The sequence below is a fragment of the Saccostrea echinata genome, unplaced genomic scaffold (genome assembly GCF_033153115.1).
Source record: "Saccostrea echinata isolate AGI-Se365-2 ecotype Australia unplaced genomic scaffold, CSIRO_AGI_Sech_v1 ptg000088l, whole genome shotgun sequence".
In the NCBI taxonomy this organism is placed as follows: domain Eukaryota; kingdom Metazoa; phylum Mollusca; class Bivalvia; order Ostreida; family Ostreidae; genus Saccostrea; species Saccostrea echinata.
The window spans coordinates 1,375-26,201 of record NW_026889837.1 but is presented as its reverse complement, the minus strand read 5'-3'; the positions used below and the strand labels follow the sequence as shown (position 1 = coordinate 26,201).

General features: G+C 33.2%; 1 long non-coding RNA gene across 1 annotated transcript; it reads right to left on the bottom strand.

Moving 5' to 3' along the window:
• Window positions 1-14,993: 14,993 nt before the first annotated feature.
• Window positions 14,994-23,788, bottom strand: LOC133177177 (uncharacterized). Its single transcript, XR_009719628.1, has 2 exons — window positions 23,712-23,788; window positions 14,994-15,927 (listed from the first exon to the last, which is right to left on the bottom strand). It is a non-coding gene; the product is annotated as an uncharacterized LOC133177177 (long non-coding RNA).
• Between the last annotated feature and the right edge of the window lie 1,039 nt (window positions 23,789-24,827).

The window sequence follows — 24,827 nt, the reverse complement described above, 5'->3', positions numbered from 1 at the left end:
AGGCTATCGAAAACCAACGACCCAGTCGTATTAAGATCGTATCACACAGTCCAGTTATAAAAAATCCAAATAGTACCCAAAATATCAGGACAACGCACCAAAAGAGCCGCAACAATCTTGAAACAAAAAAAAACCACTATGATGTATTTATCTATTTATTTCATTTATATAACAAACATTTCTTCTAAGTATAAGCTCTTATTGTTGTTAATAACACTAGATATTTTACACCCTCCTTCTTTATACCTCATGACATGTAAATATTTGTAGGTGCCTACCAATTCTAGTGGTATACAAGTAATATTCATTGATATTTTTTTTATTTGTATAATCGCCCGCGTGGCGCAGTAGTTAGAGCGTCTGCTCTAGAGTCGCGGAGTAAGGAGTTGATCCTTACGTCGCGGGATCGAACCCTAGTGTGGGACGTGGAGATCGGTCCTTCGGATGAGACCGTATAAACCGAGTTCCCGTGTCGCAGTAGGTGCTGGCACGAAAAAGATCCCTCACTGGTCAAGGCCGTAAGTGCCGAGTATAGGACAAAATTTGCAGCTCTCCATCGGCAAGTGGTGGCGTCTCCATATGAGTGATAATTTCTCAAGAGGGACGTTACCCGTGTGTAGAAGTTCCAACTCCCCGTCGATTCTCATTCGGAAGTCACTTGGAATTACTTGGAAGTATTTGGAAGCATTTGGAATTCCAAGTACTTCCAAGTCATTCGGAAGAATTTTATTTGGAAGAATCTGAATTTAATTTGGAATCTATTTGGAACCATTTGGAAGTGCAGAGATGAAACTTAGTCTATATGTTTAATGAGCAGATGTTATGTTATCAGGTGATCGGGTTCGAGGTCTTGTCTCGGGCTCGACCTCGTGGGTTTTGAAATCAGGCGGTTCAAACCTAAACAGTGTTGCATTATGATCGCATAAAAAATGATTGATCTTCTATGAAGTATATGTAGTGCAATGGAGATAATTAACATCTTTTAAGTTCATGACTCGGTGGTATCTAAATCTTCATTTTATGTCGCACTTCTCTTTGAAAAACAGTTAGACCGTTTCGGATTGATCATTGCTGAAACTGTGAAAAGTGTCTTTTTTTGGAATTACTTGTCATGTCAGTGCGTGTGCTGATGATAATACAACGTGTTCGACTTTTATTACATCCGTAAATACATGAAGCCAGGAAATACATAAATTACCGCTATTCTTCATTTGTGACTTGGATTTAAATTTTGCAAAAATATCTGTGAATATTTTAATTAAAAACAGTTTTACATGATAATCTTTAACCAGGAAGGTTTGTCTTTTTCAAATGCAATGGATATTAAACATTAAATGATGCCAAAAGAATAGTGTTTTGTATGATATGTATATATTATCAAATCGCTGGTTGTTTGTTATCCGAACAACATGTTTAAATATAAGCCAATGAAATCTTGTTTTTATTTGTTGAATCACATTTGTAATAATCATTCGGAAGTCATTTGGAAGTAACTTGGAAGTCATTTGGAAATTTCTAGAAAAATCTGAGTTTTAGTCATTCGGAAACAACTTGGAAGTAACTTGGAAGTCATTTGGAACCATTTGGAAATTTGTTCCAATACTCCGAATGGTGATTTGGAAATTCCAAATGAAGAATTCCAAGTGATTAACTTGGAAATTCCAAATGCAACTTGGAACTTCTACACACGGGTAAATAACATACAAACAAAAAAAATTATTTGCATGTCAAGACAATTTAAGGAGTGGTTGCCGATTGCGAAAATGTAATGAATGCATAAAGATCTACTTTATTTCATCCATCATCGTTGATAGGCTGATCAAAATTGTATATTTTTATCATAGATAATAGATTCAATTCAATTAAAAGGCGTATGGCGAACCTATTATTGTTTTTTTTTTACTTGAAGACAAATCGTAAATAAAATCGAGATAGAGATGTATATGGGACTAGATAACAAAAAGCGAAAGAACTTGCACTCCAGTTATAAAATACATACATGTAAAGCGACTTTAAACTTTCTTTTTTATTATTAATTTTAAATCTCGTGCCCATTGCATCAAAAATTTCAAAAGTGTGAAACCATTATCTAAACTGATATAATATGCGCTAATCAATTATGAAATTTTCAACGTTAGGTGACGTGAAAAAAATCATCTTAAAATATCTAACAGAAGAAAATATTTTTGTTTTTCTCAGTCGGAGAACTATGAATTACATAAATAGATATTTGAAATCTAAAATAACTTTTAAGTCTGATTTCGTTTCGAAAATCTCCCAAGATTGTAAACAATTTTACGTGAAAAAATTGGAGATTTGAGTTAGCAATCGTGATCGTTCGTGTAACGTGTAGAATTGGGTGCGTGAAGGATTGTTTGTGTATCAAGTTTACTCGTGCGTTAATCGTGCAGAATCGATCGTGTAACGTGTTCTTTCGTGTATGTTGCCAAATAACGTTGTAGCCACTGTAAACCTGGGCGAATGAGTTGGTATAGACCGTGTAGAGCGCTAACTTTATACACAAACATTTATAGACAGGAAGTCCACTAGTCATTTTCTCTTTCTGAAAACTGACTTATATAATAGCTTTTATTTTGATTTGTGAAAATAAATGCCAAAGTTTTTCTTTAGATTTATATCTTGATAAAATGATGGAAAGTTAATACTTAGTATATAAATTTCGTAGTAGCTTTTTAAATAAAAAATGTTCTTCTCTCTCTCTCTCTCTCTCTCTCTCTCTCTCTCTTACCCATCATAGCCGACTTGTGAGGAATTGGACGAATGGAATATGTTGTGGGGAAAGTGCTTTCCTGTTATTTTTTTATTTAAATAATGGGCAATTCTTGTAGAAAATACCTGTTTTTGTTGTTGTCTCTCCTTTCTTATTTTAAAAATAACCTATCTGTCGTTTCAGTATGTAATCGAAAATTATGGGGAATGTTTTTTATCACTTATTTTTATGGGGAACGTCCTCCTCTGGATTTACTGTTAAATTAATATTACTCTTAATGTTTACGTGTATTTTTGCTCTACATCTTCCGCTAATTCATGGTTACAATTTAATATAGACATAAAACATTATACACTTATTTCATGACTACGAGGGGAACAGTCAAACTGTTGTCCCGAGGTAATGGGGAAGACCTGGGAAACTGTTGCCCGAGGCCGCAGGCCGAGGGCAAAAGTTTCCCAGGTCTTCCCCATTATCGAGGGACAACAGTTTGACTGTTTCCCGAGTTGTCATGAAATAAGTGTTTTATTACCTAACCTACTATATAATATCTTAAAGTAATGATATAGACACATCGACAAAAGTTTGCATTATTTCTTAGTGTTATCATTTCCTAATAAATATTGATGTATACAAGTATTGTTTAGTAAAAGACATAAGATGACTGGAAGGTTTGAATATATAACACGATGAGTCGGACGTTTTAAAAGGCAAAAATCTATAGTGAGTGAAAGGAGCCTACATTTTTCCAAAATTTCCCTCAGAAAAGGTATTCTTGGCCTCTTCTTTCAAATGATATTAAATTGAATATATATTTATATGGGTATTAGGATTACTCTTCAAATGATAATTTCAAATTTATTGCCATGAAAATTCTTCAATTTATACATTATTCAATATTATAGCTGTATTACTGGAAACTAATTGTGACGTCATAATGGATTAGTTCAGCCATGCAACAGTTCATTCTGTGACCGGGTAAACAGTTTTGACTGTTTCATGATGTGCAAAAAAGTTAAAATGAATCAGGAAACAGTTCAAAATGCCTAATTACAATTTATATAGTAGGTTAGGTAATAATTCAATTTATCGATTTATCTCCATTTAATAGCCTACATGTATTTATAAATTGAATGTACACTGCATGTAAACCTCATTCTCTCGACCTTTGATATATCGTCACAGCATATGCATATTGTTACGTCGAACATCAAGCCCGATTCAACTTATTGAAAATCGATTTTGTTCATTGATATTTATATTTTTAAACGTTATCATGGTTATTCATTAAAAACATGTTTGCTTATCTTGCACCTAGATATTATTTTAGTTACACGGGGCTGCTTTAAGTTTTTTTTTTAAGAACGTAATTCCCTTTATGACTACAGTAATAAGACTGAAAAACTCCAGAAAAAAAAGATTTCTGTATGATTTCAATTTTGTACGATGTAATTTTGCTTTAATCATTTTTTCCTTCGCAGTTATACATAACAAAAATATTGATGATTTTTTTTTCTCACAGCTAGCAACTTTTTGGAAAATTCTCTGTTTTGGGGGCGGGGTGGGGGTTCTCTATTTTTTTCTTTTCAAATGCTGGAGTTTGGCCGAGTTCGACCTAACAGCAACAATTCAATTTGTTCATTTACCAATTAAGGGCCCTCATGGGGCAAAAAGAAAGTACGTTGTAAAAACCTGTATATTTTCATATACATACATACAAACAGAAAAATGTGTGTGAAAGGGAGGGGGCAAGCAGTGTCTAAATGAATGAATTTTTACATATCAAAACTTAAGCAAAAAAGACTATTCTCAGAAAACAATTGGAGAAAGTGGGGGGGGGGGGTCGGAGGCGCCTCCACCCCTTTCCTGACACCTTTCCTCGTGTATAACAGGCTTGTTCATTGTCTAACCAATCGGTCGATCAGTGTTAGGAAATCTTTGATGAATCGATATTTCTACATTTCAAAAATGTAGGTATTACATGTATTTTAATTTTTTTCAATGAGGATACATGTATTTCAATTTTAATTTCCTAATTATGCATTCTTTCGGCAAGTAACAATAAATATTATACAATAATAGAAAAATAATATATATTTTAATATTTACGTATACCTCGTCATAAACCATTCAAAGTTCTTTCTAAGCCGTTTCAGAAAAAAAAAAAAAAATTAACAAATTTAAACGAACCATCTCCTAGCTATTTAAAAATGACCCGGTTTTGTTTAATTTATAGTATACGTAACTTAAAACACATAAAGTATTTTTATTGTTGTTGTATATTTCATTGTTCTTTTTTAATCAGGATATGCTTCTAAGCTATTGACTTAAAGGTAAATTTGATATCAAGATTTTGGCAAAAATTTCAATTATTTACTTCATGTTACAAAGAGTTAGTTAGCCCCCCCCCCCCCCCCCCCTCCCATTTTTTTTTTTTTTTTTTTTTTTTTTTTTTTTTTTTTTTGATCTAGTTCGCCTCCCCGATGTGAAATACTTGCCGAAGCCCCTGTTTTATAACCAGTTAGATTTTGGTTATAAGGTATAAAACTAATTCCTTGACTATATCCGTTGTTTTGAGTAAACGGGGAAGAAGGAATGTTGGCGGTTAATACAGTGACGGCGTTGTGGGCCGTAATACAACGTAAACGAGAAAGGTGCCGATTTCCTTATGGTCTTCCAATATTAAGTCCAAGAACTGGTGGAATCAGGTTTCCAAATTTATTTTCTACGATGGCAAATATCAACAATACTTTACGAGTCTTAAAGTAACCGAGTTGGATGTGGCCGGTAGAGCATCGGGCCTCCAAACTGATGAAGGTATAATGGACATAGCTTTTTGTTAGAGAGAGAGAGTAAACAATAATTGCATTATGACACTGGCTGAATTAATTGATGGACAGGTGTGTTTCTTTGATAGAATGGACATAAAAGACATGGCTAAATAATTATATAAACAAAGTTATTGATATAAGATTAACAGGTCCTGAGGCATTTACACCTAACGAGTATCAATTCTTTTGACAGTCACTTAAAGTCAATCGGAATGTCTTAATCCTGCTTCAAAGGGAATGAGATAAATTAGACACAGTTAATTATTATTATATAAGCACATAGTAAAAACAGACAAACAATTTTGTAGATAAACGTCAAAATTTAGTATAATATATTAAAAAGTTATTTATTTCAAAAATATTAATTTTGCTCGGTGATAATATAATGAAATCCATCAGCGGAATAGGAAGTGTAGTTTCATTTCATTTAAATTAAAATAAAGGTAACAATTCACCACAGGAACTAGATTTAAACCCCTCTCATCCCTTCCCATTCTTTTTTTCCCCCCGATCCAATATTTCCATAATTTAAATGATATATTTCTTTTTATTGAATTGTTTCTGTCTTCAAAGAACTTGTGCGTTTATTAGCTAATTCCTCTTAAAAAAAATGTTGTTAAATAATGATAATATCTTCAACTGATCGATGAATTAAAGAGATCAGTCATCATCCAACATGTACAATATATCACGTTAAGATATTTTCAGTGATCATAGATTGGTTAAAGACAACGATCTTGTAGCATAAGCTAATTGGATAAAAAATACCTAAATTACATAATTCTTTACTATTCTGTGTACTAAGTAATTGTACTAAGTTGAGGACGACTGGTCTTCAGGAGTCGAAGCCTTTTTTTAAAGTATATTTTTGTCTTAATGTACTATAATGTGGACATTTTAAACAAATTATTTGTCCCCTTATTCACAAAGATGATATATTCTATCATCTCTCACAATTCTGTTATACCTTCCTTGTTCAATCATTAAGATTTGTGCAGAGAGTCTTAATCTTGTAATTAGTACTCTATATTTTAAATGTATATTGGTTTACATGAATAAGATGGGGGGGGGGGGTAAAATTATCAACAAGGTGTTGGTAAATGAGACATTTTGGTGATTTACATAAATTTGACATTTCACACTTTCTCTGATATACAATATCAATGGTGGTATTGCTTATACCATTACTATCATGCAATAGAATCAATAGGAGAATTTTTTAGGGAGGTGGGGGGGGGGGGTATACTCACTTTCAAAGAATCCAGCTCAACTCCAGCTTCTTTATACATAAGATAATGCGCAAACCAAAAAAAAAAAAAAAAAAAAAAAAAAATCAGTAATTTGTTCGGAAGAAGGGGGGGGGGGGCTCTTCTCATAGACAACTCACTTCTTTCCGGCATATAACACGCAGTGAGGATATTTTACTAAATCGTTTTCTGTAGGTAATCACACATACATCGCACATGATGACCTTGCATAGAAGACATAGACATTATTGTTGTTAATATTAAATCCTTCAAATTGCTCCATTTATAAATATAGCTATATCTTAAATGTCTTAACATTTCGTAAGTTTCATCGCGTGATCCAAATTTTTTTATTAAGCACCGCTTGATGAGATGTTGGACCGGTCGATTAGATATATTGGACCGCTTTGACGTTTTTAACGTCAATATGGGTTAACCAAGTAGTTAAGTATCTAAACCGTAAATTAAAATAATAAAGAAAAAAACGAAACGGCAAACAAACAAAAACCCAGAATGCATAAACTATGATAAAGCACTCACTATATATAGCCGCACAATAGAGAATTTTCACTATACAACAACGAAAATGAAGCAGCACATATCCCTTTCTGGGGAGCTTGTTTTTTGTTTTGTTTTTGTTTATGAAAAAAAAATAATGCTCTCTAGGTCTTTTATCTATTTCTTACAAATTGCTCGTTTGGTTGAGTTCATTGCCACGGACGCGAGTCTGCATCTAGGTCTCTCTTTCTCCAGAAATGAGAAAGGATTGTATTTTCTGATTGTACGATAGTGGGGTTTGCTACGATGTGACATTTTGTACCACATCACATGACATACATGTACATGTGTGGTGTTTCATACAGTCCCGTCTTTGCGGTTTCAATATAAAGTAACTAGGAATTTTTAAAAGGAAAATTTTGCAAAAATATAAAAAATCATATCCATACAGTTTTATCAATATAAAAAGTTTAAATAAATCTGGGTCATTTATTCTTAAGACAAGCGTTTTAAAAACATGGATATCAGAGGCAATTTTAAATTTAATGCCTCTTAATTTTGTATCATAAATTTCACCGTGATACAAGAAAACTGCTTTTTTATAAGTATGTCCCAGGGAAGTTTTAATCATATATATAGGCTATTCCAAATATATGGACCTTTCGGGTTGTAAGAAAAACCGCGGTCCGACTTGCTGTAATTAAAGAATTGGGATGATTTCATATACATGTGTATACTGCGAAAACTGTAATGAATACCAAACAATCTCGCTAGAGTTCACATCAAAACTGCAGATATTTCCATGGGATATGATTGCATTTTGGAAATCATCTCTCATTCTGGTCTTAAGATTCTTTTTAAAATTCACGTTCTTGCTTGGCTTGTCAGACGCTGTGTTAGTTTTAATTTATATCTTTGCGGAGGTTAGAGCAGCTAGGTCTTGCATAAGTCAGGAAACACATTTATTCCTAGGTAAGCTTAACGTACAGACTACTGGACCAGAAGAGCCTTTTTTTTTATTTTACATGAACCGCGACTTTACTCTCATTTACAAATATGAATTTCATCGCGTATTCACAGAACAGTGGCAATCTGGTTGGAGTATTTTTTGCTGAATTCATTCACAAAATAGATGACCCTGCTTTCATTTCTTAGCGGTCAATCCATAAAGTCTTGGAAATGACCGCAACATTTTCATCTTCAATTTTCAGAGCCTCAATTCTTTTTCATTCTCCTTACGCCACTGAAAGTACCTGTACTACTTGCCATTTACACAATTTTTACTACTTTGCAGATCAGACCTGGCGCGTCTCTAGAGTTACCTAACAACAACGCTTTATGATAAATGTAATGACTTCAACTTTCAATCGTCAACTTCTTTTACTTATGTAGCAATGATACCCTTGTCACCTGCATATGGAATTTATGTTTCTCATTTCATTCGATAAGCAAGAGTATGCTAGCTCTACGTATGAACAATATCTAAAACGAGGCAAGCTATTAACAAACAAGTTCAAGAAACAAGGGGCCCATTCCCTATGTGTATCTTTTCATTTACCCCCGCTTTCGATGCCAGTGATATCACTCTGTTTGGCTTTTGATTTTATAAAAAAAATTAGTCGATCTTTATCCTGAATATTACGATAAGTTAGGCAGTCAGTATAGTTCTAGAAAATTACATTTGCATTCTTCAGTGAGAACGATTGACCCACTTGGCTTACATTTTTCATATAGATGTAAATATATAACATGCCTGCGTGCAAAACCCTAGCTGGTAGGATCTTAAATTCTGTTACTGTACACTGTGAAGGGGTATCTAATTTTCTAACTTTGCACACATATTAAACAAGAAGTCTGTGAGGCAATACTCACTAGTAATCTGATGTGAATATACGCTCTCATGTGAACTGCAAAGAGTAATTGTTGAGAAAACTGCGACGGAAATTTGATACAGACAGACGCACGAATAAACAAGAATTCGTACAAAAATGAATCCCAACATATGACATGCCTAAAGAAAGTGTGTGCTAAAATTTTAAGTATATGCGATGAGTAATTGCTAAGAAAACTGCGACGAAAATTTGTTACCGACAGACAGACAAAGAGACAGACATACAGACACACAAGGGTAAAACAGTATACCCCTTCTTCTCATTCGGAGCGGGGATATAATAACTTGTTGTATGTGTGTATAAATTATCGTACTGACCTGGAAAAACAACATTACAGTCAAACTTTGCTATCTCGACCTCCATGGGACCAAGAAAAAACCTCGAGACATCGGAGGATTCGAGATATTAGGGTTAAAATGCATAAAAAAAGAATTGGGGACTTCCATCTTACCTGGACATATCCATGGTATTAGAGATATCAATGTTCGAGATACCTATTAGTTTAACTGTATAATTGTTTTATTATTTGATTCAATGATTGAATAATACAAACTTGTTAAGCTAACATGCAACCTTTCTTGTTTACATTTGCTGAAGATAAAATAAAAATAACTATATAGTTGTATTAATTTGGAATTTCTGACTCTGTATTTTTAATACAATTTGAAAAAAATATCAGGCACGTTGCATCGATTTTGAAACCTGGGGGGAGAGGGTGGGGGTAAAAAAAAATTTCTAAATTCCAAATTTTATTTCGTGTGAAGGGATGTGACGGTACATATTGTCATTCTGTTCGTATTGTCGTCGGTGGCAATATGTACCTACCCCATTACACATATTGTCGTCCATCGGTATACATATTGTCGCCAGTGACAATTCCTTACTTTCCTTCTGCATAATGGACGATAAAATAAATGTACAGTCAAGCATCGGCACATGCTGTCGTCGGCGACAATATGTACTGTGAACATTTGCAAATTTTGTCGCCGATAAATTATTTCATACAATTATTACTGCTGTTTTGAGTTCAATACGATGATTTAGCCACCTGAGGAATACAATATTCACTGAACCCGAAGGGCGAGATGAATATTGTACATCGAAGGTGGCTAAATCATCTCATTGATCTCAAAACAGCAATAATTGTTTTGATATATAATTCAATGATGAAATGATATAAAATCATTAAGCAGTTCATGCCATCTTACTTGTTACAAGTCAATTGCAATGAGAGAATCAGTATTAAATAAACGTTACCAGTCGTATTAAATTGGATTTTTGAAATCAACTTTAGTTGCTATGATAATAAAAGAAATAATGTCAGGCTCTTTGATAGCATCGATTTCGGCGGGGGGGGGGGGGGGGGGGGGCAATGGGGGCATTATCAGGGGAAAATCGTTGATTAGCCCAACGAAAAGAGAATTCTCTTTACTTCAAATTTTGTTTGATGTTTGGTGGGGTTAGGGGTGGGGTGTTGCAACCACTATTGAAATAACGTTCACTATTGAAATAATTTCGTTATTTCAATAGTGGTTGCAACAGTGGGGTATTAAGAACCATTAGTGAGGGACCAGCCTTTCAATGAACGTTTTTATTCTAATTGAATTAAAAGTAAAAATTTTCGTTCAGGAAAAAGTGTTGGGGGGGGGGGTCCCTTCCACCCAAAACCATCCCCACCCCAAATTATATATTCCCTAATGTTATGTTCACCTGAGTGGAAGTCGGTAGCAAGTGAAATAGCTTTCCAAAACTATTGGTATCAATTTCCCGATCCATTTTTAGACCAATGTAGAGAACATAAATCCTTATATTCACCTGGAAAATCACATGCATATGAATATAACGAAGTGTTTTTTCTACTTTGTTGAATCTCAGCCAATAGGAGATATGAATTATTCAATTGTGTAATCATAGAGAATATTTACTAGGGCCGTGAAGAGATTGACAAACACACTCATACAGACACGCACGGACGGAGACAGACAGACAGTAGAATTACTCGCAATAATGAAGGGAGAAAATTTTGTGGTAATTTTTTTTTGTCAAGGATGGGTGTACACGACTATGATTTACAAAGATTTCAGAATTCCTGAATATTCTCTTTTGTCAGTTGTCATTATATAGAGTTTTTGAGTTCAGTAGTAATATGTATCTTGATAATATCTTTTGCTATTCTTATACATGTGCCAATGTAATTATGGATGGTGGTCGGGGGGGGGGGGGGGCACATTTTAGCTCACCTGAGCTGGAAGCTCAAGTGACTTTTTGTAATCACTCTTAGTGGAAAACAAACAAGAAAAGCCAAAGATATGGTAGAGTCATTAAAATCTTTTCAGTAACCACAAGACCAAAAAAAGCTGAAACTTTGTATGGAAGCTTCCTTACTTGGTGTAGATTTTAAAAGAACTGCAAAGCCATAATTAAGGAACCGTACTAAAGTGGAAAAATCCAATAGTAGAGACTAGAAATATTCATTTTTTATCAAATCACGTCCGCTGTATATAGGGTTGGGTCACAAAAGGCGATCAGAAATTTACATCTGAATACATGTACAGTGTGGGGGGGGGGGGGATCTTAATGTAGAACAGCAGACTAAAAGTTTTTCAGGTAACCCTTGTGGCCCATGACCCTTTTGATTAAAACCTGCTTCCATAGAAGCTACATGTATGTGATATTGGTTAAATCTTCAAAAGCATTGGATATCAATGTACTTTTTAAAAGTTAAATCAATAGTAGGATGCAATTAATTTCGATAGATATTTCAGATATTTTAAATTAAAGAGATATTTCATGTATGTACAACCTGTCTGCTACCAAGCCTTCTTAACTTTCCTCATCATTAGCATTATCTTAATATGTGCATTCAGGGTACTCAAATTTTGTTGTATGCCTGCAATAAGATATACCGACAGACGACAATATGTGGAGTTATGGAAGGTACATAAATGTCGCCGGTGACAATATTATACTGTATCAAAAAGGAAGATCAAAAAGCGTTTCCACGAACATTTTACATGTATACTTAACCGATTTTAGACATCGTTCAGGAAAAAGTGCCCCCCTTCCCTCTACGGGTGAAATAACTTTTCAATCTAATTTTATCCATTAGGAAGTTCTCAATTTATTTTTTAGTCCAATGTAGACAAAATTCATGAGCTGCAACAACGTAGCCCTCTCCGATTTTTTTTTTTTTTACATCAGATGAAAAATATTGAAGAGAGCTACATTATTGCAGCTAAAAATTCATATTTCCACCTGGAAAGTCACGTGCAGGTGAACTTAAAGTTCTTGTTGTATTTTTTCAATCATATTGGATCTCAGCCAATCAGAGAGCTAAGAATATTAATTCACATAATAATAATGATGGCCTTTGCTTTCCTTCATACTATTTTTTCTTAATAATCCTTGTAATATGTTCCTTTTTTTCCAAGACAAATCTCCCACCTTTTTCTTTATAATTGATACATTTCAGCACACCAAAGTGCTTGCTGGGATCATGACAATTACAACTGTCATGGTAACATGACATTTACAATTGAAGTTAGTAGTTAAAATTATTTTCATATAAAAGAATTATAAGGCTTGTAACCTCACACTCATAACCAGATATCATTGAGATGGTTGCCATCTCAAAGGGCCCCGCTTTCAAAACCGAACATGAAAAGGTAAAGTAGCTGAAAAGGGTTTACTTTGAAGAGGAACATTTGTGTACTATTAAGGGATGTGTTGTTTGAGTCTAAAGGGCTTCTATGTCATCCTTGTTATAATAAAAAATGGCATAAAAATCACGAAAGCTCCATACCCTCTATCAAAAGACAGCACACAAATCACTAATGTTGCAGATTCTCTATGAAAATTGTTGCATATCCTCTATCAAAATATAGAAGGAAAATCACAAATGTTCCATACCCTAAGTCAATTGATAAAGTTTGAGGCTAACTGGAGTCAAAGGAAAGAAATTATGCACTGAACAAAGATTTTAGACAGAGAGGCTATTTTTGACCTTGACCCTTGACCTAGAAACTTTGTTCAAGGTCACTGCACATCAATTGACCAGTGGCACTCTGTGAGTGAAGTATGAACCACATTGGACCAAGAGGAGAGAAGATATGCTCCGGACAAGGATTTTTCATATAATTCTGCTATGACCTTAAGCTTAGACCTAGAAACATGGTTCAAGGTCACTGCACACCCTTCACCCAAAGACACTCTGTTAGTGAAGTATGAGCCAGATTGGGCCAAGGAGATAGAAGATATGCTCCAGACAAGAGATCTCGGACGGACGGACGGACGGACAGACTGATTACTATAGGGCGCCCGCAGAGCGGAGCCCTAATTAATTAATAATGTCTGGCAACATGCAAGTAAAGAAATTTTGCTGAATATTTTAAAGTACTGTATATACTCCTTAAGGATACTATTTCATGAACCTTTCTCCTTCCACACAGGCCAACATTGATATTTGTGAATGCATAAAGTAAACAATTCTATGGCATGTCAAACGTTGCAATATTCGATCTTTTCCATTTGTATTGTATAACTTTCCATTTGTATTGTATAATTTTTATTTGTATTGTATAATTTTTCATTTGTATTGTATAATTTTTCATTTGTATTGTATAATTTTCAATTTGTATTGTATAATTTTTATTTGTATTCTATAATTTTCCATTTGGATTTTATAATTTTCCATTTGGATTGTATAATGTTTATTTGTATTCTATATTTTCCATTTGTGTTGTAAAAAAAATCATTTGTATTGTATAATTTTTCATTTGTATTCTATATTTTCCATTTGCATTGTATAATTTCTTATTTGTATTGTATAATTTCTTATTTGTATGCGATAATTTTTCATTTGTATTGTATCCGAGGATTGTTTATTTATTTCGTTACGAAGGATGTCATTGGTCATAAAATTTAGTCTGTATAATGGTCTCAGGTGCCCATCACAATTTAGTCTGGTACCCTTCCCACAATTCCGATCGCGCACTCTCTACAAACACAAACTCGGCTCCTCTATTTGCGGTGCATGCTAAGGGACGACCATTTGATTCTCGGGGGGTGTTGAATCCGATTATTTATTTTCATTCTCTCGCAGGAGAGAATATTTATTTCCAATATGACCAGAGACAAGGAGAAAAACAAAAAGAAGAAAATCCACCCAAACCCGAAAACTCAGTTTTTTGGGGGTGGGGGTAGTTACCACCACTCAAGGTCAATTTATTTATTTTCTCAGTCAGCATTCCTAAGGACAGATTATTTATTTGCCATCTACCAGCGCTCCCTTTTTAGAATCCAATGACCGTCTAACATGCACGCAAATACATATGCCGCCGAAATATGGCTGAAATATTGCCGACTCGGCGTTAAACAATAATCAATCAATCAAGCAAGCAAATACATATGAGCCCAGTTTGCTTTGAGCATCCGGAACATCTTCAACCCGATACAGACTGAAACTTGACCAATGAAATCCTTCGTAACGAAACAAATAAACAGTCCGCGGGTACAATACAAATGAAAAATTATCAAATACAAATAAGAAATTTTACAATACAAATAAGAAATTATACAATGCAAATGGGAAATTATACAATACAAATAAAAATTATACAATACAAATGAAAATTATACAATACAAATAGAAAATTATAGAATACAAATAAAAATTATACAATACAAATGAAAAATTATACAATACAAATAGAAAATTATACAATACAAATAAAAATTATACAATGCAAATGCAAAAGATCGAATATTGCAACGTTTGACATGCCATACAATTCAAGACAGTGACATGTTTTATTCCATTCTTTGCATAGTCATTTCATCGTGAAAGCATTTGTACATACATGACTGTATAAAGATAAGGAATTATTTTCACTGACTGATTTAAAAATTCTTTAAATTCTCAATATATGAAAAAATATTCCTTTACAACTGTTTCTATCAAAGCGCTTAACATGAATGAACCTATTAAATGAATGCATTACTTATTGAATGATTATTTGATAAATTGCTCTATTTAACTTCTTTAGTTATCTAAAGAAATATGCACTCTGATTTAACAAAAGTATATACAGATTTATACACAACATAGTTTATATATACCTTTCAAACACTAATTCCAAGACTTTCCCAAACTTTCTTCATCTTTAAATCAAGAAATATTTTTTTTTATTTCTCATGCTCCAATACATAAGTGTATACTAGTACAACACAAATAACACAGACAAAAATATTGTTAGACAATCTTTTTTTGAATATTGCTGCATTGTACTTTACACAGGTACAGTCCTTTTTCTTGCAATTTTAAGTATAATCATAAGCATTAATTTAATGTCCAAACAATAAAAAGCTGTTTTGTTGGTGTTACACAAGATGTGATGGTTTTTTCAACATTGCCCTTGCTCTACATGTATACATGATGGAGGAAATGTGATACAGGGAACACAGTTGAAACAAAAGTCATGCATGAACATGCATTTAATATAATTATTAGGCAAGAAAATCCATTTCCAGATCTGTGTTGTTGTTGACAACTTGACATAATATTCGAAACTCTTTCAACTTCTTTTCTTTTAATCAATGTCTTCATTTTTTCTTCCTATATATTGATTTTAATTTTTTGATGGTAGTGCTTTGGGTGTTGTTATGTGAAGATATATCGGAAATAGGCAGTCCTCTTTCTTCCCCTGTCGTTTGATGTTTTTAGGTAATATCTGAAAAGAAAGCATCGTTCATGAGCATTTAAAGCAATGTAGGAAATATCAACAAAAAATACAACTAGTTGCCAATTTTTGTAATTGCACACCCCGCATCCGAGATGTAAATTGCATTTGGCAGTATTCTAAGTTTGTCAAATGGCACAGAGTATATGTGAAATACCAACTACAAAATCATGAACTTAGTAGGCATTCAAATGATAAGCATATTAGAAACTTAAATATTATAAATCTCACAGAATGAAAAGACAACAAAGATTTCCATAGGACATAAATGCCCAGTCGCGAGTATATTAGTAATGCAACATTAAAAGAGCTATATAAATCCCCCCCCCCCTTAAATGTCATATTTTTTAAAAATTCTTGAAATGTCCTGAATTGTATATATTGCATGAACTAGATGTCTCGAATGCCATGAATGCCTCTGCAGTTAATTTCTTAATTTTTTCTAAGTTCAAGAGAGATAACTTTGTCAAAAATCATCGGACCATGATCAAATTTGAACTTGACCTGTATTTTTTGGTAAAATACCTGCATATGCAATTTCAACCTTATATATACATCCCTACAAAAGTAAGAAAGTGGAAACTGAACATTTCTATTTTTTCTAAGTTCAAGAGGAATAACTCTGTCAAAAATCATCGGACCATAACCAAATTCGACCTTGACCTGCATTTACAAATATATCCATATGTCAAATTTGCGTTGAATGTGTGCAACTGTTGCAGAGATAATGAATGGGAAATGAATGATGATGGAATGACAGAACAGAGTAACACTATATTCCCCTGGCCATTTTACGGCGGGGGCAGAAAAATCAGAATTAACAAAAAATATCATGGTTTTGAAGCAGGTCATTGACAATTTTCGTTTCTAGGACATCACAGACTATTTAGATTTTGTGTTATTTTTCAGAAAGAGGACAATATGTACACAATTTGTTCAATTTTTACTCTAAAATTTAAAAAGCGCAAATCTGCTCAATAACAATATTAACATATTTCACTGATACAGTCCATTATCATTTTACAAAAGTTAAGGAAAATTTGACTATAGGTCATCTTCCTGATGTCATATCTAACATATGATGTCATGGCTGATAAAAATATATCCACGTGTTTTAGAACATAATTATGCATTTCTCTGTCAAAGTTTGATTTTGGGGGCAAATATCAATTGGTCATTATCAAATAGTAGTGTATGAATTTTGACTTTTACTCGACACTCAGGGCCATTGAGCAGTGAGGGATCTTTATAATGCCAACGCCTGCTGTGACACGGGGCCTCAGTTTTTAAGGTCTCATCCAAAGGACCCACAACTTTCACTTCAAAGTGCTGATCGCATGGCGAAGGAACAGTTGCTACCCATTTTTTTATCGACTTAGGTCAGTCGCGGCCAAGATTCGAACTCACGACCTCCCGATCATGGAGCGAGCACTCTACTGATTGAGCTTCTGTGAACGGTCTTCAAAATTGAAATTGAAATCTAAAAAGAAAGATATAGTTGATAAATTCTCACCAAATTCTGTTTAAGTGCATAAGCTTATGTAGAAATATCTTAAATGCTTTTTTTAAAACTAAGCAAAATACAAATTTAAGAAAGTGAGGTCAAAGGAAAGGTTAAAGTGAAAAAAGGTTGATGCCCTTCAAAAGCTTACTTCATTTTGTATCAGCATATGAAGTTTGATACATGTAACACTGTCCAGAATGGTTTCTTAAAAACTGAGCTAAATACTAATTTAAGAAAAGTGAAGTCAAGGTCAAAGGAAAGGTCAAGGTTAAAAAAAATGTTGATGCAGTTGAATAGCCCTCATCAGTATGTATCAGCATATGAAGTTTGGTAAAAATATCTTTTTTTTTTCTTTTTTTTTTTTTTTTTTTTTTTTTTTATTGTCCCATCACATGTCCAAGTATATAATAGTGCCAGGGTTGGGGCCCTGGGTTCACTAAGTAACATACATAATACACATATATATTACACAATCATAATGTGACAGGACATTTTTTTTCACATATCATTCACACACCATTCGCTACATAACATGCATATGATTATATTTATAATAATATTTAACAACTGAAATCTTAATATAATCAGTGAAAAGTTGATGTACATCTGTAACTGCATTGTTTTTTCAAATATATTAATCATATTAAAACATTATCAAATTCCATCGTTTTTTAAAACTGTCCATTTCCCCATTTTTCTTATAAATATATTTTTCACAATTAAAATAATACATAACCTCTTGTTTGACCCTCTCAAAAGATGGTTCACATTTTTTGCATCTATTTCTATAAATATGCTTTTTTATTATACATACTACTAAATTAAATATATTGTTATATTTATAATGTTTTCCCAACAAAACATCAACTTTGTTTAGAGATATATCAACTCCAAACTGTTCTTTCATCCAATCCAGTACATTTTCCCAAATTTCTGCAACACACTCGCATTCCCAGAAAAGATGACAAAGTGTCTCTGGGTGTTTCTTACAAAAACTACATAAATCTGAGTCAGTAACACCAATTTCGTATAAATATGTATTTGTAGCTAAAATTCTATGTACAATTCTATAGTGGAGTCATCTTAACTGTATATCATTTGTTATGTTAAAAAACAGAATGTTTTGTTTTTTCCACCAAAATTCATCAACATTTAGTTCTAAAATGTTTTCCCATTTCATCTCACTTTTTGGTTTTTTGTATTTCTGACTAATAGAAACATCATAGAAATCTCTTGCACCTTGTTTGCTTTTTGTTATTGTTCGTAAGAATTTTGGGAAGAAAGGTTAATTTCTTTGAATTATCTTATGATCATAATTCAACTGTAATTTTCTAATACAATTTGTTATGCCTAAAAACATTGTAAAAGGTGTTTTTAAATCATATTGTTTACAAAAGTCTTGGTATCCTAACAGAGTCCAATTTGTATCATAAAAATCGAAAACAAATTGTATACCTTGTCTCAGCCATGACTTATAACAAACACTTCTGTTGTTTATACATATTGATGGATTATACCATATGGGACTTAAAATAGATGTTTGATCATCAATACATAATCTCAAATCCAACAATGCTGAAAAAACATCATTCCAGAAAACATTTTTCGTATCTTTCTTAAGTTTTTTTTGAAAAATCCCTACCATAGATAACTAAATATTTAATGTCAGGAATTAAATCTTTTAGCAATTCTTTCCAGGCTGATTTACATGAACTATCAAGCAACCTGCGAATCCATGTAATTTTTAAACTTTTACAAAATGAATCAAGACATGTCAATCTCATACCACCGTTTTCATAACTTTGGCATATAATATTTTTAGCGGTATTCGTTATCTGTTTCCCTTATAATTTTTTTAACATTTGTCACAAATTCTTTGTTTCTCAATAAGGAATTGTTAAAACGCCAGAATCCCTTTCCATGTTTAAATTCATTAATAGTAATATCTAATTCTATGATAGAGTGATCAGTCCTATAGCCTGGCATCATGTGAACATCATTTATAATTGATAAGAGTTCCTCTGATACTAAAAAAAAGTCAAGTCTAGCCTGTTTTACTGGGTTCTTCCTACTCCATGTATATTTTTTAGCATCTGGGTTTTTGATTCTCCAAGGATCTACTAAATTGAATTTTGATTTCAATTTTTCAATTTCAAGTTTATTTTTGGGATTGTTTTCTCTAACATAATTGTAACAGTCTAACTGGTAATCTTGTACTACATTCCAGTCTCCACACATAATTATAAAGTCAGTATCAAAAAAATCATCCATTATATCACTTATTTCTGCATAAAATTTAGGATTATCTTTATTGTGACCATATAAATTAACCAAAGTGATTGAGTACTTGTTATCCACCATTATATTTGATATAATGAAATTCCCCTCATTATCACTATAAACTTTAGAAATTTTTATTTCATTTGTGTTATTAAAAAGGGTTAAAGTCCCTCTTGCATCTGATTTTCCTGAGCTGATGAGTATGTCATTACCCCATTGGGCATAAACTGAATTTTTCTCTAATTCTGTACAGTGGGTGTCTTGTAAACAATAGATAGATGATTTAAAATTTCTTAAATAGTTTAGGACATCCTTTCTTTTCATAGAATCATGTAAACCTCTGCAGTTTACAGAAGTAATTTTTAACTTAGTCATAGATTACACTACACAGTTGAATAAAGGCAAAAAAATATGCATGTTGCATACTCTCCATTCTTTCACACATATATCAAAAATGAAAAATACTTCCTGTATGGTAACAAAACAAATCAAGAAAATTCATGTATTACATCGCATTGGGTCTTTTTAATTTAACTTAGCCACCTAAATAAGATAGTGAACCATAGTTGTCTCAGAGAAAAAATAATAATAAGTACAAGTTCCTCTATGAACTTCTACCTAAAAACACGAATGTCTTCACGTAAATAAGAAAACTATCTGCAATGCCTCGTATCAGATATTAATGTTCACTTAAGAAAACAGAAAAAAACGACCCTCTGCTCCTTCTCACTTCACGCCATTTGCGCAGCCACACCGGAAGTCCTGGTAAAAATATCCTGAATAGTTTCTTTAAAACTGAGCTAAACACTAATTTAAGAAAAGTAAGTCAAGGTCAAAGGAAAGGTCATGATCATGAAATGTTGATGCAGTTGAATAGTTCTCCTCCATGTGTATCAGCATATGAAGTTTGATAAAAAGATCCTGTCATAGTTTCTTTGAAACTGAGCTTTAAACTGTGCTAAATACAAAGCATAACAGAGGGACAGAAAGACGGAAGATAGACATGACAAACTCTATATGTCCTAACCATATTCATGTATTCTGATGCATTGTATTTAAACACACATCTATAAATGTCTTTATAGTACTAATACATGTCCCCCAAAAATGGCTAACCAGTAATCTGAAATGAAGAACTTTGCGATCTTGCTAAAAAAAATAATAATACAGTCAGGGTTTAACACTAAGGCATGTCAGACCAACTTGTTAAATGAATCGTATGTTTGTGTGCATTTGTATGTGAACTAGACCTTTTGGTCAGGTTGATAACGGTTAAATCCTTTTCAGTCTTTTGAATAAATATATACAAAATTGTAAAAAAAAAAATTATCTTATTTGTACAAATGTAAGCACAACCTTTGCTCTGTATGTTGAAATCCCTTCATAACACAATTGTTATTTTTAGCAAAAAAATTTTTTATAATATATATTTTTAGCTGTAGTAGACAAGTCTGGGTTGAAATGTATCAATTGATATGGTGTAAATGCTTACCAAATAACACTTTCTGTATTTATTAATATTTAGGATAATAATTTTAGTAAAGTTTGTTGAATGTCTTTAAGGCTCATAATTTTCATGTCCCAATTAATGAACCAGACTCAAAATGGATACTCTGTCAGAATCTTGACACACATGAGAGATAGTTTCAAAAGTTACCAATTAAAATTAGCAATTATAAAAAGTTTCGTCAAAGCAAGTGATTTTATGGTTAGTAATTCAAATTATGGAAGGTAGCCTGACATGTCTAGTACTTGTTAAAATAAATGTCAAACCTGATACTCAAACCCCGTTATCTCGAACTATCTATGGAACTGTGGAAAAACTTGGAGATATCGGGAAGATTCAAGATGTTAAGGGCAGTGCTCCAAGTCACACTTCCTACCAGGTTGCTAAATGACGACCTAAACTTTTTTTGGTCGCCATTTCAGAACTTCTGGTCACAATCAACAAATATTTCACTCGCCATGGTGAAAAACATTTTGTGAAAACACACATTTACATGTAGCATATAGTAAAAGCAAGGAACAACACTCATTTATGTACATACCATATCTTTTTAAAATTTATCAAAGATTACTTATTACTGTCACTTAATAATTTGCTAGGCTGAAGAAACCACTCATGAAATAGTAGTTCATAGAACCACCCGTATGGTTGTGCAATGAAGAACACAAGTGTTTTATCCTAGAATTAAAATTAATTCAAATGAAATTGCAGCAAGTTTGACTGATGAGTGCATAAGTTTGAACTATTGAGATCTGACTTCGTCAGCTGTTTGTCATGTTTATTTTATGAACCTACGTATTAAACAGTTGTTGTCCACATCGCCAAAACATGATGATATTCAAGCTATACTAGCCAAATGCTCCATTAACAAGATCAGGTTTTAAAAAGAATACAACATTTTGACAGCCGTTCTGTTGACTGTACAGCATGCTTGCATATCATTACCTAATCTCAGTCTTTGCGACGCTTAACAAAGTTTTAGGAAAGTCCTCAAACATTTTCTTGATAGAGAAGCTTGGGAAAAAAGTAATCTTGCTCCCGATCATAAAAATTGACAACCGCCAGCCCAAATTTTCTCAGTCGCAATAATGCGAGTTAGTTTTAATTTCCAATCGCAAATTTAAATTTTTGGCAAATGCGACCATTTTAGTCGCAACTTGGAGCACTGAAGGGTAAAATACTTATTAAATATAATAAGTGATTGGGACTTAAAAATTACTGACATATCCACTGTATTCGAGATATCAGTTTTCAAAATACCTATGTTTAACTGCAAAATCATGTATTCTGTAAATCAACTATTATTCCCGACAATTTTTATTCAGGATTCTTTACCCTGAAATCCATCTGCAACAGTAAGCATTAATTTTTGCAGTGAAGGAAACATTCTACCATAATACAATAGCTGTCACAACTTATGATTGGTTTGTGATGAGAAATATTTGAAAGTAATGAAGGTTGCGAAAATTGCAGATCTTTCTTGCAGGCAAGTTAAAGTTGGTTTACAGATGTAATGGATATATGCCGAATACTGTTCTATATGTAAAATTATCAGACTGTTTGAGGCCCGTTAGGGCCGAAAATGTCTGATAATTTTACATATAGAATTGTATGAGGCATATATCTTACTTAAAACATTGCTATTTAAATGTCCAAAAGTTACCTGGAGGAGTCCGATAAGTACACAATAGGGGTTCAGGCATCAATGGTTTTCTACCTGAAACCATCTAATAAGTAGACAAAAGAAAAGAGAATTTTTTTTTCTGTAGAAGTAAAATCAGTGAGTGAACTCTTTTGTTTCATTCATTCATTCAATGGCAGTCGTTTGGCTTAGCAGAAACTATGGACAGTGGTCAGGTGATGAAGGATTTTTTTTATGATTCGGAATATTTTTTTTTTATTAAGTGCGTTTGACATTGATACAGATACAGTGTTGGATGATATCTTCAAAATGCATTTAAAGTAACAATGCGGATTTTTATCTAAAATTTTGATTGGATGACATAATGAAAATCTTGGGTTTTAAAAGCGCGGTCATTGGCGAACGAACCGCGCAAAATGAAGAGATTCGCAGACTGTTTTTTTTTTAATCATAAATGGATTTAAATTGGCTTATTCACAGTGCTGTATCGAAAACGCTTTGCAAAAAACCGAATGGAAAGTGTTACTTTTGAGGAAGGTTAAAACTCCAGTTTCTTCTTGGATTTGCTATTTTTGCTTAATTTCCTCGCGTACGTTTTCCCTGATTTTTTTCTTTGGTTTCTGGACAAATTAAACCTTGATTTCACTCTAGTTGTTGTTTTTTAACTGCTGTCCGATTTGTTATCACTGCCGTCCGATAATATGTTATTGGACTGTTAATTATTATTATCGGACGGCTACAGGTAAATTTTTAGACTGCAAGAACAAAGGCATGACGTCACAGCAATGTTTTAAATCATGTTTATATACTGAACTTTACAGGGTATAATAACCAAATCTTACCATTCAAAGTAATTTAATGTTTCCCTAAGTATGACATCTTCTTTCATCAACTGCCATCAGAAATTCGAATACTTAAGCCAGTTCCAATATCCTCCTATGCAAACCCTTCCATGTGAACTGACATTGGGTCTCCATCTGATTCTTAGCCACTCCAATTCTTGATTGTCCCCATATCTTCAACGAGAAAAAGAAGTCAACTCAACCTAAGATCAATAGCTTCCTTAAACTGAAGTCTTCTTAAATAAAAGATGCTCTAAAAGAGGTTAAATGTACAACAACGCTCACTTGAGCCATTCCAGCTCTGCTGTTCTTCAGAAACTTTTTTATCTCCATGAAAAATTGTGACCTCATAATGTGACCTAACCTACCTCCAATAATACTGCATCTTTTCTTGCTTTGTAACATACAAATTAATAATTAACAAGCACTCTGAGAGTATTGCATTAGCAATACTAGTCCCCTATCGCCAAGTGTAAGCTGGTTCCCGTTAAGAATTGAAAATGCCATAACTCCGTCAAAAATCAATGAAGCAGGACGAAATGCAAACTTGATCCATAACTTATCAAGGCAAAGTCACATAACAAAAATCAGCTCAATATCTGAAAGCGTTTAAAAGAAAATTGCAGAAAACCCTTAAAAATTGAAAAGGCCGTAATTCCGTCAAAAATCAATGAAGTGGAACGAAATGCAAACTGATCTGTAACTCATCAAGATACACTCACATACCAAAAATCAGCTCAATATCTGCAAGCATTTACGAAAAAAGTACGGAAAACCAAGTGGGACAGACTGACAGACAGACAGAGGGACAGACAGACAGATGGACGGACAGACTCAGAGGAAACCTTAAACCTATAGTCCCCTCTGGTTTCACCGGTAGGGGACTAATATCTAAAAAAAAATCGGGGGGGGGGGACTACTTTAACATTTCCACCACCATACATCCATGTTTTTAAACCCAGAAAGACCAGCAGGGGGAACAACGTAAACATGTGGCATACCTTTCTCTCTTATAATGTACAGTGGGGTATTTTTTGTGTGGAACGATTATTTTAGGGTTTTACAGATTTATTCCTATGGTAAAACACCTGATAAATAAGTGTAATAAATATAATT